Raw genomic sequence first — 16,087 nt, forward strand, 5'->3', positions numbered from 1 at the left:
GGATAAAAAAGTGAAGGCAAAGAGAAAGTGATTAATTTCCCAGAGGTCCTAAAGCTAGGGAATAGTGTCCAGCGTGCACACTTTTAGGCAAAATCATCTAATATATCCTTTATTCAATTTTTTCCTGCTGTATCTGTGCTACACATACTTCAGATGTTATTTTTTCCTATTGCCTAGAAATTTTTGGATTACAAGGCATTTATATTTATAGTCCCTTATTTAATAGATGGTTTGTTTTAGGTTTTTATAGACTCTTTTATGCTAGCAAAAACATAGGTAATGTTTGTGAAGACAAGACAGAAACATGGAAACATGCTTATGATGTACCATTCAATGAAAACAGCCAATTAATGATTCTGTATTCTTTATGTTCAAAAGTATGTAAAAATATTCGTGTGAATGCCAGCTAGATTTTTTAGAATGGTGGTATTGTGTGTAACTCAATTATCCTTAAGACTGCCGTTATTTTTAGTATTTTAGAAAGTACACTTAATGAGAAGACAACCTACCCTACTTCTGATTGTATTCTTGCTCACAGAAGTGAACTTGCCCTAACATAATGCTGTGTTTTTCGGAGCCACTGGAATCTTTATTCCAACAGTGAACACATCAAAAATGAAATCCTCATCGCTGTGGCTCCAGCTGCATTAAATTAGGGTCTAAGCAGAGACTTGGCCCCAGGAAGACGGCCCATCATCAAAAGCCATCGGAGGATATTTTCAAGCACTGGTAGAATCAGGATTTAGGAGTTGGGAAGAACCTCTCATCATGTAATTTCAGAGCCACTGGGTTTCAAAAGTGGTAGAAGCGTGGAACATTGCAGGTCTGTAGAGGCAAAAGTTTGGTTAAAATCCAGATAGGGGACTCTCATTGCAGTGGCCTCCCTTCCCTTGCTTTCTGCAAGGGAAACTAGATGCATCAAGATTGTGCTTCAGGAACTTCCCTGGTGGTCCACTGGTTAAGTCTGCCTTCCAATGTACGGGACACAGGTTCAATCCCTGGTCAGGGGATGAAGATCCCGCAAACTGAGGGGCTACTGAGACTGTGCGCCATAACTAAGAGAAGCCCACACAACACAATGAAGATCCTGCATGCTGAAACTGACCCGAAGCAGCAATAAATAAAGAAAAAAAAAAAGATTGCGCTTCACCTGGAAAAGGCCTTCTCCACCCTCTCCACTGCCCTCCCCCCACCCCAACCCCAAGCTTTGCTGTCTACTTCTGACTGCAAAACTGGGGGAGAAAATGCAACCCGTTAGACACCATCTGATTTTTAATCTGCCCTTATGGCAGTCCATGTGTAAAGCAAGACAGGACAACTAGAACAGCCAGCAGGGCTTGTGAGGGCTGGAGGGCGCACCTCGGAAAGGGGGCCTTTTGCTTGCACGCTCCTTTTCTTCTACTTGAAAAGGGCAAACCAGATTGTCAAGGAGCATGAGAAGTAAAGGGAAGGGATCAAGAGGCGAGCTGACACTACATATCCCACACCTGTCAGGTGCCTTTAATCCATTAGCTCTTAGACCCCAGGAACCTGCTCCTTCTGGCTCTTTCTACCACATTTAACAGTGCTGTGTGGTTGGGGCTTAAGGAAGGTAGTGCTTAATGAATTTGATGAAGAGGACAGGTTGTCAGGAGCCTCCACTGAGGCACCTCTGCTTCTCTGAAAGTAGGACAGTCTTTGTTTCAGAGTTGATACAGAGGGATGGCAGAGAATGAAAGGTATTTCAATATCTGGAAAGAAACTATGTGGAGTTTGGAAGAGAAATTTCAACACCGTTACAGGATTATCAAGCATCTTAGCCCCATAGGAATGATCTGGCCCATTCATTCATTGATGGATTTATTCATTGATCTGTGCTTTTCATTCAACAAACTTTTTTACCTCCCACTGTGCTGAGTACTGGAGAAACAGGACCTTGACCTCATGGAGTTTACAGGGAAGACGTCCTCCAGACTCGCTCCACCACATCTATCTTGAGTGCTTAATATTTTAGATACTATGCTGTGCTGTGCTTAGTGGCTCAATCATGTCCGAGTCCATAGGGTGGGCTACACCCTGTGGACTGTAATCCACCAGGCTCCTCTGTCCATGGGGATTCTCCAGGCAAAAATACTAGAGTGGATTGCCATACCCTGCTCCAGGGGATCTTCCCCGACCCAGAGATTGAACTCGGGTCTCCAACATTGCAGGGAGATTTTTTACCGTCTGAGCCACCAGGGAAGCCCAAGAATACTGGAGTGGGTAGCCTATCCTTTCTCCAGGGGGTCTTCCTCACCTAGGAATTGAACCAGGGTCTCCTGCATTGCAGGCAGATTCTTTACCAGGTGAGCTGCCAAGGAAGCCCATTAGGTACCATGAGGAGTCATAAAGGTGAACCAACGGAGTCCTCAGGAAGTGCAAATGTCAGGGATGGATCCTAATTGTAATCTCCAGAGATTTTTAGTCAGTCAATTAGGCTTCTCACTTCCTGTAGATATTTGTTTTCTTGGTTGGATTCCAATTTTCCTGTTCTAATTGCTTTTCTGGTCCTGGCCAGCCCTCAGCATGCAAGATTGCCATTGGTACCTGCTGTTTGAAGCACAAGCCAACGATTCTTTATTTAATTTTTTTTTTCTTTTAGTTTAGCTGGATTGGGTCTTTATTGCTTTGTGGGGACTTTGTCTAGTTTCAGTGAGTGGAGCTACTCTTTGTTGCGATGTGCGGACTTCTCATTGTGGTGGCTTTTCCTGCTGTGGAGCACAGGCTCTAGGCATGCGGGCTTCAGTAGTTGCTTCTAGCACACGGGCTTGGTTGGTCCACAGCATGTGGCACTGTAAAGGAGGGAAAGGGACAGGGCACAACTTTTGAAAGAATGACATAGCCCAGGGACACAACATAAACTGATTAGAATCAAATGGGAGCAAGATGACAGACAAGACTAGACCTTGATCCTCAACCAGCAAGTGAAATGACAGACCCAGAGGCGCCATGACAGTTCCAAGGCACTATCCAAAGACCAGGAGTTGGCAGTGGCCCAAATCCTGGAAATCTCCGCCCCTTCCCAAAAATAATCCTCCTGGCTCACTAAAGTGAAGTGAAGTGAAGTTGCTCCGTCGTGTCTGACTCTTTGTGACCTCATGGATTGTAGCCTACCAGGCTCTTTGTCCATGGGATTTTGCAGGCAAGAATACCGGAGTGGGGTGCCATTTCCTTCCTGCTCATTAGCATATGAAATTAGTGAAAGTGAAGTCGCTCAGTCGTGTCCGACTCTTTCGACCCCCATGGAATGTAGCCTACCAGGCTTCTCCATCCATGGGATTTTCCAGGCAAGAGTACTGGAGTGGGTTGCCATTGCCTTCTCCAGGGGGTCTTCCCGACCCAGGGATTGAACCTGGGTCTCCCGCGTTGTAGGCAGATGCTTTACCGTCTGAGCCACCAGGGAAATCATATATGAAATTACCCAGCCTGTAAAAACTAACCACGCCACATTTCTAGGCTGCACTTGGCTTCTGTGATGACCCACAGTGTGCTTGTCTCTGAATCTGAATAAATCCACTTCTTACCTATCACTATGTCTCTCACTGAGTTCTTTTTGCAATGAGACATGAGAAGGCAATGGCAACCCACTCCAGTACTCTTGCCTGGAAAATTCCATGGACTGAGGAGCCTGGTAGGCTACAGTCCATGGGATCCCGAAGAGTCGGACATGACTGAGCGACTTCAGTTTCAGTTTCAGTATGAAGAACCTGAGCTTCATTAGTTCCTGAAACCAGGTACCATGGGTTTTGGCTGGGTTTGAGTCCCAGCACATGAGTTCAAGTCCCATCTGAGATAAACTGTTTCAGAATCGTCCAGGGTCAGGCAAGTCCACAAGCCAACAGTTCTTGTTTCCAAAAATCTTGGCTCTCTGTGCCCCAATGCTAAACAGAAATACGAGACAGAGTTATGGAGGAGAAAGAAAGAGGAAAGAGTCGCTTTATTACGTTGTCAGGCAAGGGGAACATAGTAAGCTAGTGCCTCAAGAACTGCGCCTTGGGCTTCCCTGGGGGCTCAGACAGTGAGGAATCTGCCTGCAGTGCAGGAGACCTGGGTTTGATCTCAGGGTCGGGAAGATTCCCCTGGAGAAGGGAATGGCAACCCACTCCAGACTTCTGCCTGGAGAATCCCATGGACAGAGGAGCCTGGTGGGCTGCAGACCATGGGGTCACAAGAGTCAGACACGACTGAGTGACTAACAGTATGAGCGGTCCTTGGTGAGTAGGGAAAGGTTATATAGTCAGGCAGGAGTATGTGATAAGACTCAAGGCAGTAACAGTCTTGGATTCTTTCTTCTGCAGTTGCAAAAGGGTGGGGTTTGCTGACAAGATTAGGGTGTGTGCAGGGGCCCAGGTGGTCCCCTCCTAATCTCAATGAACCTCTGCCTCAGGTGGTTTCCTTGCTGCTTCCCCTTTGATGAGCAACTGTGCTGCCCTTTGAAACTCAGAAGGTCATGGAGGCCAGATTCCTGCTCTTGAGGAATGGGGAACAAAAAGGCCTCCGTGCCCTGGAGTCCCACAGGGCCCTGCTAGGCATGAGTCTCACCTTGGCCACAGCTGCACTTAGTTGCGCCTCTCTGAAGCTGCATTTAGCAGGGATTGGTTGAGCCTCTGCAAACCTCAATTCAAATCAGAGTTCAAACCTGGTGAGCAAACTGCTTTAATACTAACAGTGAAGGGGGTGGGGGGTGGGGAGGGGGAAATGAGTTTAAAATAATCCTTTTAGAGACACAAAATGCGCTGACTTGACCTTTTATTCAGATTCTTTTCTTTCCAATAATAGCGATTTCAGGTCAACATCTCTTTCCCTTTGGTTAATTCCATTAGGGTCATGCCAAAAGAGAGGTTCCATCTGTGCCTTTGAAACCCAAATGGGATGAAGAAAAATCATTGACATGGTCAAAATTTCAGTTATGCTAACCAGATTAAAGACTTTCTATGGAATTAAAGAAAATTTTGACACATAGATTATTCGAGACTAATCATTTAAGCACATAGGGAAATCTTCCCTGAAGTGGTATATTGCCAAGCTCTCTTAGTACTGACATGTCAGCAGGAGAGACCAGTTTTAAACCAGTATTGGGTTGGCCAAAAAGTTCATTCCAGTTTTTCTGTGTAACACTGATGGAAAAACCTGAATAAACTTTAATAAACTATAAAACAGCAGACATCATTTTGCCAACAAAGGTCGATATAGTCAAAGCTATGGTTTTCCCAGTAGTAATGTACAGATATGAGAGTTGGACCATAAAGAAGGCTGAGCACTGAAGAATAGATGCTTTTGAACTGTGATGCTGGAGAAGATTCTTGAGAGTCCCTTGGGCTGCAAGGAGATCAAAACAGTACATCCTAAAGAAAAAGTCAACCCTGAATATTCATTGGAAGGACTGATGGTGAAACTGAAGCTCCCGTACTTTGGCCACCTGATGTGAAGAGCGGACTCTTTGGAAAAGACCCTGATGCTGGGAAAGACTGAGGGCAAGAGAAGAAGGGGGCAACAGAAGGTGAGATGGTTAGATAGTATTACTGACTTAATGGACATGAATTTGAGCCAACTCTGGCAGATAGTGGAGGGTAGAGGAGCCTGGCGTTCTGCAGTCTATGGGGTGGCAGAGTTAGACACAACTTAGTGACTAAGCAACAACAATATAAAAAGATCATTTCAGAGAGTGATTTAGGAAATGGGGGTAGAAGGGTGGGTAATATTAGAGGGGCCAGAGAAAGCTGCTCTGAGAGGTGACGTTTAAGCTGAGATTTGAAAGACAAGAAAGAGACATCTACGTAAGGATATGGAGTTAGTGTTCCCAACAGAGGGGACCCTGGTAAGTCAGAGTTCCTGAGGTAGGATTGGGCTTGCTGTCTTAGGGGAAGAGGAGGAGGTCTGAAACATGTTCAAGGCAGAGCGATGGGAGACGGGAATAGTCAGAGAGGACACAGGGCTACAGGATGAAGTTTCAATTGTGTTGGAAGTCCAGAGAATACTTTAGACAACCAAACACAGACTTTTCAGCAAAGGAAAAATGGGTGAGGTGTATGTTTTATTTAGGACTGAAGAACGCACAGAGGTTTCTCCTGCTTCTGGTACCTCCATGTTGAATTATGCAAGGATTAGTAAAATCAAATCATATTTACTAAACTGCTTTGAAAATTTTAAAACACTATACATTTAAGGATATTGTTATGAAATCATTTAACACCATTGAAGATATTACTTTATGAAAGTGTTAGTCGCTCAGTCTTGTCTGAATCTTTGAGACCCCATGGACTGTAGCCCGCCAGGCTCCTCTGTCTATGGAGATTGTCCAGGCAAGAATACTCAAGTGGGTTGCTGTTCCTTCCTCCAGAGGATCTTCCCAACCCAGAGATGGAACCTGGGTCTACCTGCACTGCAGGCCGATTCTTTACCATCTGAGCCACCAGGGAAGCCATTATTTGTGGGAGAAGCCAGTTCTCCCTGTTAAACCCTCCTGACCATTCTCTGAGGCCTGCATCGCTCTGAGGACTCTGTTGTCATTTTCCATACATCGTGAGGGCTTCGGGGAGGAGGATTCCCACCGTGTAAACCCACAGACACTGAGGAGAGGATCCTGGTTTGGCCCAGTGCTCTCCTCTGAGTCCCTGCGAGCAAAGGTGAAGATGTCCTGAGGCTGTGATTCCCAGAAAGTCCCTGCTTCTGGGGCCACATGAGCTAAATGGAAATTATGAAAATATCCAGGGCAAGAAGCTAATAAATAAGAAGTGACAGGCATTGCATATTAGGGGATTATTTGACTCTCCTGCAAGACCCATGATGAAGGCTGAGGGCGTCTAATCATCACCCCGTAATGTGCTGCCTGATGAACTCCTGATACAAAAGGAAGTCTGGTCCTTCGAAAGAATTAACCAGAAGATTTATGTCCTGAGGAGGATCGCGCCCTTTGACGTGGGCCGTTTCTAAGAGCTTTTTTTGTGACCTTTGGCTTCTAAATGTAGTCCTTGGCCGTGATCTCTAGAAAAGGTAAAGGAATATGGCCCAGGTTTGTTCCATGGCACCAGGAATAAGGGAGCTAAGATACAGGATGGTGATCACCATTCATGCTGGCTGTTGTCTGGGCCTGGCCCCCTCCATGGAAAGCCCTGGCAGGGATGCTGTAATCGTGTACTCAATGAAGGCAGAAGTTGTTTTGATATCTTTTTACTAAGTAATTCTACCAGTGCTCTCCAAGCCAGAAGTGCAGCACAAATTAATTGAGCAAAAAAAGTGACTTGCATTCAGTTGGCCTTTCTGTTCTTATTAGGATTGGAAAAGACCATTGGATGCAGATCATTTCAGAGGGGGAAAAAAAAAAGGCGTATGTTACTTATTGTTTGGGGTGAATGTTTTTAGGATTTAAAAAGGGGATGCCGTGTCCTTAATAACTCTGGCATGCCACACCAATTCTGGTTGGCCTGACAGATTAAACATGAGCGCTCTCCCATTATTCTTGCAGCCTTGGCTTCCCCTCCAGCCTGATATGTATTCCACGCACAGTCAAGCCTCTGAGTTGACATCTTCTTCTAAAATTGTTTGGCTGTAATAAATATAAAACTTTCACCACTGATGTAAAGCATTGCTGGTTGGCATCATTTCGTACCCCCTTTTAATTATTCCTGACACTGTGGAGAAACATCTAATATAAATCTGTAATGTGTGCTGATGACGAACTACACGGTTGAAGGACCATGTAATTTCTCCACAATTAATTAAAGTGCATGGAGATTTTTTTCCCCCCTTCTTCCTTGCTTGCTTGCTTTTTTTTTTTTGCTTTCCCCTAGCAGCCAGATGCCACTGAGTGGCTCAAATAACACTGCTGTCAACTGTAAAAAATTAAGATCCAAACCGTAAGAAAGGTACTTAGATAAAGAAACCAGATGCCGGGTTATTTTGATCCCCACATACATCTTGATGTAAGCCGCCATTGTTCAACATCTGTATTTCCACAGCCTTAATTATGTACTTAACTCTGCAAGTCTGTCAGCAGTTGATTTCCACAAGTATCGTCACTTTGGTAAATCTTTTATTAAAAAAAAAAATCGAATGGTGCCAATCAGCCAAGGGATGAGAGAGACTAGGAGCTAGGAGACCTTGTGCAGAAAGAAGCTGCTCCTGTTTACACCCCTGCAGACTGGTGTTTATGGGCACGTGTGTGTGGTCACTCAGAGAATGGGGCTGGGTGTGGAGGGGAACAAACGCTCTGCTACCATTGCCGGCTGATCTGCCACCTGGAATTGATCAAAAGCAAATTAATTTTCATTTTCAATTAGGAATACAATTAAATCGAAAGTGGTGAGGGGGGGAAATTGTAATGTTTACATACAGCTCGGGTGGTGGGAGGGCGGAGGAAATGGCAGATGACATGAAATACACGTCTTTGTATCTGGGCGTTTAATTCATTCAAGTGTGAAGGGGGTGGCTTGGGCTGCCGCCGAGGCTGCTACTGCCTTTCACTTCCCCAGAAGCGGCCCCCTCCTTCCCTTGAGCTGAGTTTTCAGAGAAAGGGAAGAGGGACAGCCCATCAGGGGGTAGAGACTGTGAGAGGTCCCTCCATGGGGCCCTGCCCTCTTGCTCTGCCGCCTCCTTTTCCCAGGATTCTGCAGTGCGTCAAAGAGGTGGATGTTTTCGAGAAGCGCTTGTATTCGGAAACAGGAATTTGACTTTGCAGTCTGCCCCCAGCCCGCCGGCTCCCAGCATCAGAGCGGTACCTGGCAAACGGATCCCCCCGTCTCAGTCTGGCCATCATCAAGAGATATTGAGTGATTGTGTGAAAGCAATCTGGCTGCTGAATGCCTCGTGTCACAGGATCCGAGCTCTTTCGCTTGACTTTTTCTCTGCATTCAACGGTTGCCTTTTGTTGGAGTAACTGAGTGGGGGCCTGCTGGGCGGACAGGATTCCTCCCGGCTGCCTGGGGAACACTTGGCCCACTGTGTTCATCACCAGGGGTGGTAACTGGGGGGAGCTTTGACCCTCATTGGAAGGCAAGTCAATTATTTGTCAATTATGAGATCTAGAAATCCAGATAGGGGACTCCTGTCAAAGGCTCGGCTCTGGGGTCTGGGGACGGATAAGATAACAGTGGTTTGGTGAACAGGCAGCACATGTTTCTTCCCTGTATCCACCTGTCTGTCTCCCAGGGCAGTCACATTTTGGCCTGCCCTGAGCCTGCTGCTGTGCTGGTGAGAAACTCCCAAACACCCCTCTTGGAGATCAGCCCCTTTGAAAAAGCAGAGTTGGTCAGTGATAAATATTTTGTCATATGAGTAACAATGAAGATAGCTTCAGATAATAGCTGACATCTTTGTAAAATCCTCCGGGTGATGGATTAAGAGGAAGAGAAGGCTCTGGGTCAAGGCAACAGCTGCTTCTGGTGGAAGATCCTCCAAGGCAGTGTGGTGACCAGTAATCCCCAGCGCTCCAGTCCACATTTTCCTTCGTACCACCCCCACCTTCCTGGTCCCAGTGCAAGGGTGTACGTTTCTTCCCTGCGTGGTATTTGTGCTTTTAAAGAAGATTTTATGACTTCTGCTACGTTGGAATTCCTCTCTTTACTAGACAGTTGGCATGACCGCAGCCTGAAACCACGATGGAGTTGTTAACACGCTGGGATCAGTTTCCCCTCTTTAAATCTATTCTTTTCTTTATTTTTTTTAAAGGCGGGGAAAAAACACTCCAACAAATCAACAGAACTATTAACTTTCTGATTTATTTGCTACAGAGAGTGAAAAAAAAAAAAACAAAAAGTCAATGTGAAGTGACAGAAACACCAGGACAGACAGGAGGAAAACATTCTACATGCAAGTTTCCATCTGAAATCACACCACAAGCAGTGGGTTATCTGGAGATAGACATCTTCAATTTCCTGACTGCATAATAGAAATGGGATTTCTTCTTCCTCTTAAAAAGAAAAAGAGCATGCTCCGTAGCGCTGACATAAAGTTTTCTGTGATTTGGGTTCCCCAAAGTCCACCTCTCAAGAATAGGCTTCTCTCATCTCCGCTGTTAACAGTTTCCACCGCTTCTCCTTCAAGGGCATAGGTCAGTGTTGCTAACATGATGAAGGCCAGAAGACATCTTCACGGGAGCCTGGGAGATGAACTCTGCCCACCTGGCAGATATCATGTCATTCAGTAAATAGACAGGTCAGCGCTAGTGGCTCAGCTGGTAAAGAATCCGCCTGCAGTGTGGGAGACCTGGATAGGATCCCCAGATTGGGAACAGCTACCCACTCCGGTATTCTGGCCTGGAGAATTCCATGGACTGTATAGTCCATGGGATCGAAAAGAGTTGGACACGACTGAGCGACTTTCATTTCCACCATTCAGCAAAACAGCAGTGAGAAAATCAATCTGGATTGGTGACCTAATAGCTGCATCTCTCTCTCTCTTTTTAAAAATTTTGACTGTTTTGGGTCTTCATAGTGGCATGCGTGTTCAGTAGCAGTGTGTAGGGTCTTAGTTCCCCAACCAGGGATCGAACCCAGGTCCCCTGCATTGAGAGGTAGATTCTTAACCACTGGACCACCAGGCAAGTCCCTAATAGGTGCATCTCTTGCACACATTATCACTTAGCAAGTGTCTTAGTGTTAGAAGTTTCTAACCCTAAGGATTTGAGACTGTGGTTGGAGGCAGTTCAGGACAGTATGGACATTTGTCCCAGCTGAGGTTGGGCTAGACTCTGCAGGTAGCTGACCCACCCTCCTCAAGAACTGGCCCAAGTGATGTGTGGTCTTCAAATGCACACATCTTCCTCAAATGCACTATATTTTCCTCACCCCTAAGTTTCTGATGACCCATTTCTGAGATGTGAAATTCTTGGCATTGGCACATAGCTTGCATTACTTTTACACTTGAAAATGCCCCATGATCTCAAAAGCAGTCCTCATTTTTCAATCACTCTATATATCGATACTTCATTTTATTTCATGGAATGTTTTAAAATTATATTTAAAAGGCAGCCTCTTTTGTCTCATGTGCCCTTCCTTGGCTGGGAAACAAAGGCAGTCTCTTAAGAGGTGTTTTATATTTTATGAATACAGAGAGCGAGCACAGTTCTTTAATAGGTATATATGTAAGAGAGTTTCACGTTATAGGTTTTCAGAGATTAAAAGTTCTGGAACAAGGCTGTTTGATAACATCTTTGAAGGGCAAAGGACCCGATAGAAACCTTACAGGTCTGGATGCCCAAACAGAATACTCCCAGAACCTGGGGACAACAGGAGCTTTTCTGAGGTCATATATTTCTCACCAATAAGAGCATCCTGCCTCAACCGCAGGTGAGGGCTGTGCAAGATGGATCATTCTCATCTTATGCTTCATGGTTATGGGCGTGTAATATGTTCTTCATTGAGCCGGGCAATTGACGGAGACGCCAGTGCATTTAAGACTCGAGTCTACTGGAAATAAGACTTGCATTCTTGCCAGAAATGGATGCTTTTCTGTGTCCGCCACTATCACACATCTTGATATTTTTTGTAATCCTGACTCTTAAAACAATAATATCAAACAACTCCAGGGGAAAAAAAGTTAAATATTTCCATATGAAGAGCTGATTAAATTTGTATGGTTTTCTTTTCAGTAAAAATTGATATGTGATGAAACGCAGTGCAGCTGGATGGCTGGTTGGAGCTGATATTCCCACGTCCTCTGATCTCTCTACCAGCTCGAAGGGCGGGTGCCCAGTGACCCGCCGTGCTGTGACTCGGGTTCTGAAATGCTCATTCACTGGGCACCTGGACCACAGAATGCATGCTCTAAACAGAGTCAGCAGTCACCTGGTTCAGGTCTCTCTTCTTAAGTCATATGGTTATCCCCTGAGCTTTCCTTCAGCAGCAGGCGGAGTCCATGGGAAGTGTTGTAGTTGACAGTGGGCAGGTGACACTCTTTCAGGATCTTTTCAGTTGAAACGGGCAAAAGCCTGGCAGGGATGTGTGGGTAGGTGGTGGCAAAGATGATTTATTGGCTCATGTGTTTGAAAAGGGGCTTCTCCCGTGGCTCAGAGGCACAGAGTCTGCCTGCAATGCAGAAGACACAGGTTCAATCCCTGGGTTGGGAAGATTCCCCTGGAAGAGGGCGTGCAACCCACTGCAGTATCCTTGCCTGGAGAATCCCCATGGATAGAGGAGCCTGGCGGGCTCCAGTCCATAGGGTTGCAAAGAGTCAGACACAACTGAAGCGGCAAAGCACACACGCATGTGTTTGAAAAGGTCAAGAATATCTGACTTTAGAACAGTATGACCTTGAGTTGAGATAAGGTGGCCGTGACCTACATTCTTCTGCTCCATGTGCTACTCCCTCCCAGCAATGTTGGCCCCACTGTCAGTCAGACTTTCTTCCCTTGCTCACAACATGTTAACCAGTTGCTCTTGATGCTCTTTCCTTCCGTGTTCATATCCCATGGTGTTCCCAGCACAGGTGCTCCTTTGCCTTGATGGAAGCTAAGGGACCAGGATGAGCCAGGGCTGGGGTTGGCTGCACTTGACACCCTGGGGCCCAGAGTCTGGAAAGAAGAGCTTTTGTGGAGGACAGTTAGGATAAGATCACAGCCTGAGTTGGTGACCAAAACAAGAGTATTCTGGGGGACACTTCCCTAGATAGAGAAGTCCAGTGGTTGAGACTCTACCTTGCAATGCCAGGGACACAGGGTCAGTCCCTGATCCAGGATGATCCCACATACTGTGGGGCAACTAAGACCTCTGGCTACAACTACTGAGCCCAGGAGCTCTGGAGCCCAAGCTCCACTAGAGAGAAGCCCACATGCTGTGGTGAAGAGGCTGGATTCAGTAACATGATGCAGCCAAAAATAAATATTGAAACCAAACCAAAACAAAAAACCAAGACTATACCAAAGGCCATTCCACCAAAACATGAAGACAGGAAAGTAGACCTCTTTGATCAGGAAACTTGGTGTCACAGGTTAATTACATTCACTGCTTCTATTTCCATTCCCTGTAAAATATGGATAATAAGAGGGAGGGGCTGCTCAGTTATTCCTGCAGATGTCCAGGCTCGGCTTCCGATTTTCCCAGTGTTCAGGGTGGGTGGGTGTCTTTCTGCTGCTGCTCACAGTGGCCCAAGGTGACAGAAGTGTATTTTTGTTCAGCAGACTTAAAAGAGATGAAACCATCCTGCCATGTCTGTGCTTAAAAACCATGTCCATCTGGCGACCTCTGCGGACAGGAAGTTGTCAAAGAGTCAGGGATCCCTCTAGGCTTTGGCCGGCTTTGATCCTTGCTCATCACACATCCTCAGGACTCTCCTTGACCGCTAGGATAAGAAAGCACCCGTTTTGTCTATTGTGCCTGTTCCTCTCTCTGCTGCTGCTAAGTCACTTGAGTCGTGTCCGACTCTGTGCAACCCCATAGATGGCAGCCCACCAGGTTCCCCCATCCCTGGGATTCTCCAGGCAAGAAGTTCCTCTCTCCCTACCCTCATTTTCTCCTCCTCAGGGCTTTCAAAGATCATCTCCTGCTGGGTCACTGCTCAAAGTTCCCTTGGTCTGCTGGTCTTGCCATGAGAAGCAGAAGTACCTTGAACCACTTCTAATGGTAGTGACTTTCCTGGGTGAGGTCAGGCACTGGGAAAATGGGTAGGAGATATTTACAGCGGCTCTCTTCACGTAATTCCTCAGTCAGGGATGGCAAAGGTCCCCAACTCAAGGACTTCAATGTTTGTGATTAGAGAAAAAGACAAACTTGACTCTCAATGTTGGCAAGGCCCCAGGGAAAGTCGTGTGTGCCACTGAGCTGTTAGAGATCTCTGTTTGTCAAAAGGAGTGTTTACCATGGGCTCCTTTTCCGCCCTCCCCCCAGCACCCCCCCCACCATACCAGAAACCTGTCTACAAACAAAGCATTTGCCCTCTGAGGATTTCTTTCTAATTAAAATTTTACATATACCCAATAAACAAGGGCACATTTGAAATGGAAATGTGTCATTTTCCTAGGCAACTTAAATCAGCCCCGCCTACCTTGAGACCAGGGTTTCTCCTTCAGCTCAAAGCTGCACAATGCTGGTTTCCCTTTACTCTTGGGCGGCTCATACTCCCTGTGTCCTTAAATCCTGGGGTGGGTTCTTCTTGGGTTTTGTTTGTTTTGTTTTGTTTTTTTTCCTTGAACACTTTCTGCAGTTTAGTTATTTGTTGTAATTATCAAGTTCATTTTTCTCTAATAGATGTGATTAAGTATATTTAGCACTGTGTAATGAGTTTTCTGCCTGGTTGCATCTTAGCTAATAAGGAATTCCTCAGCGGCATCTCTTGACAGCTGCTGCGAATCCCAGGTCTGTGCGGCCACAAGAGACCCCTTCCATGAACTGCTAGCATTAAAGAAATTAACTCCATTACACTCACCATAAAATTGAGGCTGAAATTTGATTACTCATAGACCCTCAATTCAACTAGAAACTGTAGAAATGGGGTGGGGCCAGTAGGGAGGAAGGTGAGTGAACGTGAAACACCAGTGTTCACTTTTCCATCAGTGTGTGTGTTCAGATGCTTCCAACCGTACCTCTGATTTGGTACCTGAGCAGGACCAGAGAACAGTGCCAAGCTGGTGACTTTATAGCCATGCGCTTTGGTGGGTGTAAAAGACTGGAAGGCTTTGTTTCTGCCATGATGGTGGTGCCTTATTTTTCATGCTTTTGCCTTCCCTGAGCTAAGAAAACCTGTTGGTGTGTTTTTGGCTATCTGAACTACTTACCATTGTCATAGGCGGTCCAGATTTGTCAGGCGAAAGTGCTGAGGGCAATTAGTTATTGGTGACTGGCTGCTATGATGTATAGTTGCTTAGCAACGGTCTCTGAATTAAGTCTCTGGAAAGGGGCATACAGGAAGAGACAAGACAGGAAGATGAAATAGGTACCATTTCGATGGGTAGGTGAGTGGGTAATGAAAAAAGAGTAAAAGGTATTTGTAATCATAGAAATGGCTGAGTGGAAACGGGGCTACGGGAGAGAAGAGACAGAACTTAGTTCTTGCTTAGTTCTCCCTTGCTAAATAAAATAAGAGTAAGCAGCAGTCGAACCAACCCCATTAATACAAAAGCTCATCTTCTTTCTTCGACACTTTGTGATTCTGATGCAGGCAGAACTCAGGGAGCGCTCTTTATCCCAAGTGCAGTGTGAAAATTCATGGAAGGGAGAGATGGAGACCCGAGTCATGCCTGACTCTTGAAATCTTGAGGACAAGCTTAATTCATACCAACTTTAGTTCATACCAACGAACTGGGGTTAACTGGGGGACGGGATCCAGTTTTCATTCAGTCCTGCTGTAGTACCAGGTGGAATTGGTACTCTCAGACACAGACGTTCCATCTCAATTCATGTGAAGTCAGGAAGTATCTTGAAGAAGCCGAGAACAGCACATCCGTTTCATTAGAGTCGGCTGAGTTTAGACACGTGGCAGACTAAGCCATCACCCTGAACTCCCTGATTTATTTAGTGAGCTGGTTTAGCCTCTGGAAGGCCAGATGAGCCAAAGAAAGTAGAGAAGCAGACTATGGCCTTGATCCAGATACGGAGCCTTGTTAAGGGGCTGCCTTATCTACATGAGTAGCTATGTCTAGAGGTCTGCAAGGGTCCGGGGCTCATTACCACTGGTAAGAGCTGGTTTGCAATTAGTGTTGAAACACTGAGATAAAGAAAGGATATATAGGAATTAAAAACAGATAATGTAAACACTAACAAAGAGTCTTAATCCCCTCAGATGAGTGTTTTGCATGTTTACCTCTGATCGGAATTCTTAATAATATTGAGTGAGTTGCAATTCAATAAAGATTCCCCAGGAAGAAAGAAGTCGATCCTTGGATTACAAAACAAAACAAGAAAAACAAAATCCACCGCACCCCCCCCCCCGCCCCCGCAAAAAAGAAAACTTACACTCACTGCCTTTCCATTACTTGAAAAATAAAAAAAGAACATTTTAAATAGTAAATACATGACACAAGGTTTTGTCTGGATTTAGTCGGGTTCAGATCACTTACAGACACAGTGGAATCCCCCGTTATGTAGTAATTAGAAGGGCATCTTTCAGGCTTGGAAAGCAGATTTTCTATCTCTACCTA

The 16,087-nt window shown here is 45.6% G+C and overlaps 1 protein-coding gene and 2 long non-coding RNA genes across 6 annotated transcripts in view; 2 read left to right on the forward strand and 1 right to left on the reverse strand.

Moving 5' to 3' along the window:
* FTO (FTO alpha-ketoglutarate dependent dioxygenase) overlaps window positions 1-16,087 on the forward strand; it is a 422,823-nt gene that overhangs the window by 345,789 nt on the left and 60,947 nt on the right. The gene's annotated exons all lie outside the window — the stretch shown is intronic.
* LOC129632189 (uncharacterized) lies at window positions 2,673-4,650 on the reverse strand. Its single transcript, XR_008704397.1, has 3 exons — window positions 4,561-4,650; window positions 3,543-3,899; window positions 2,673-2,810 (listed from the first exon to the last, which is right to left on the reverse strand). It is a non-coding gene; the product is annotated as an uncharacterized LOC129632189 (long non-coding RNA).
* LOC129632192 (uncharacterized) lies at window positions 3,635-8,289 on the forward strand. Its single transcript, XR_008704401.1, has 3 exons — window positions 3,635-3,752; window positions 4,406-4,660; window positions 7,484-8,289. It is a non-coding gene; the product is annotated as an uncharacterized LOC129632192 (long non-coding RNA).

Source organism: Bubalus kerabau, chromosome 17, assembly GCF_029407905.1.
Source record: "Bubalus kerabau isolate K-KA32 ecotype Philippines breed swamp buffalo chromosome 17, PCC_UOA_SB_1v2, whole genome shotgun sequence".
Taxonomy (NCBI): domain Eukaryota; kingdom Metazoa; phylum Chordata; class Mammalia; order Artiodactyla; family Bovidae; genus Bubalus; species Bubalus kerabau.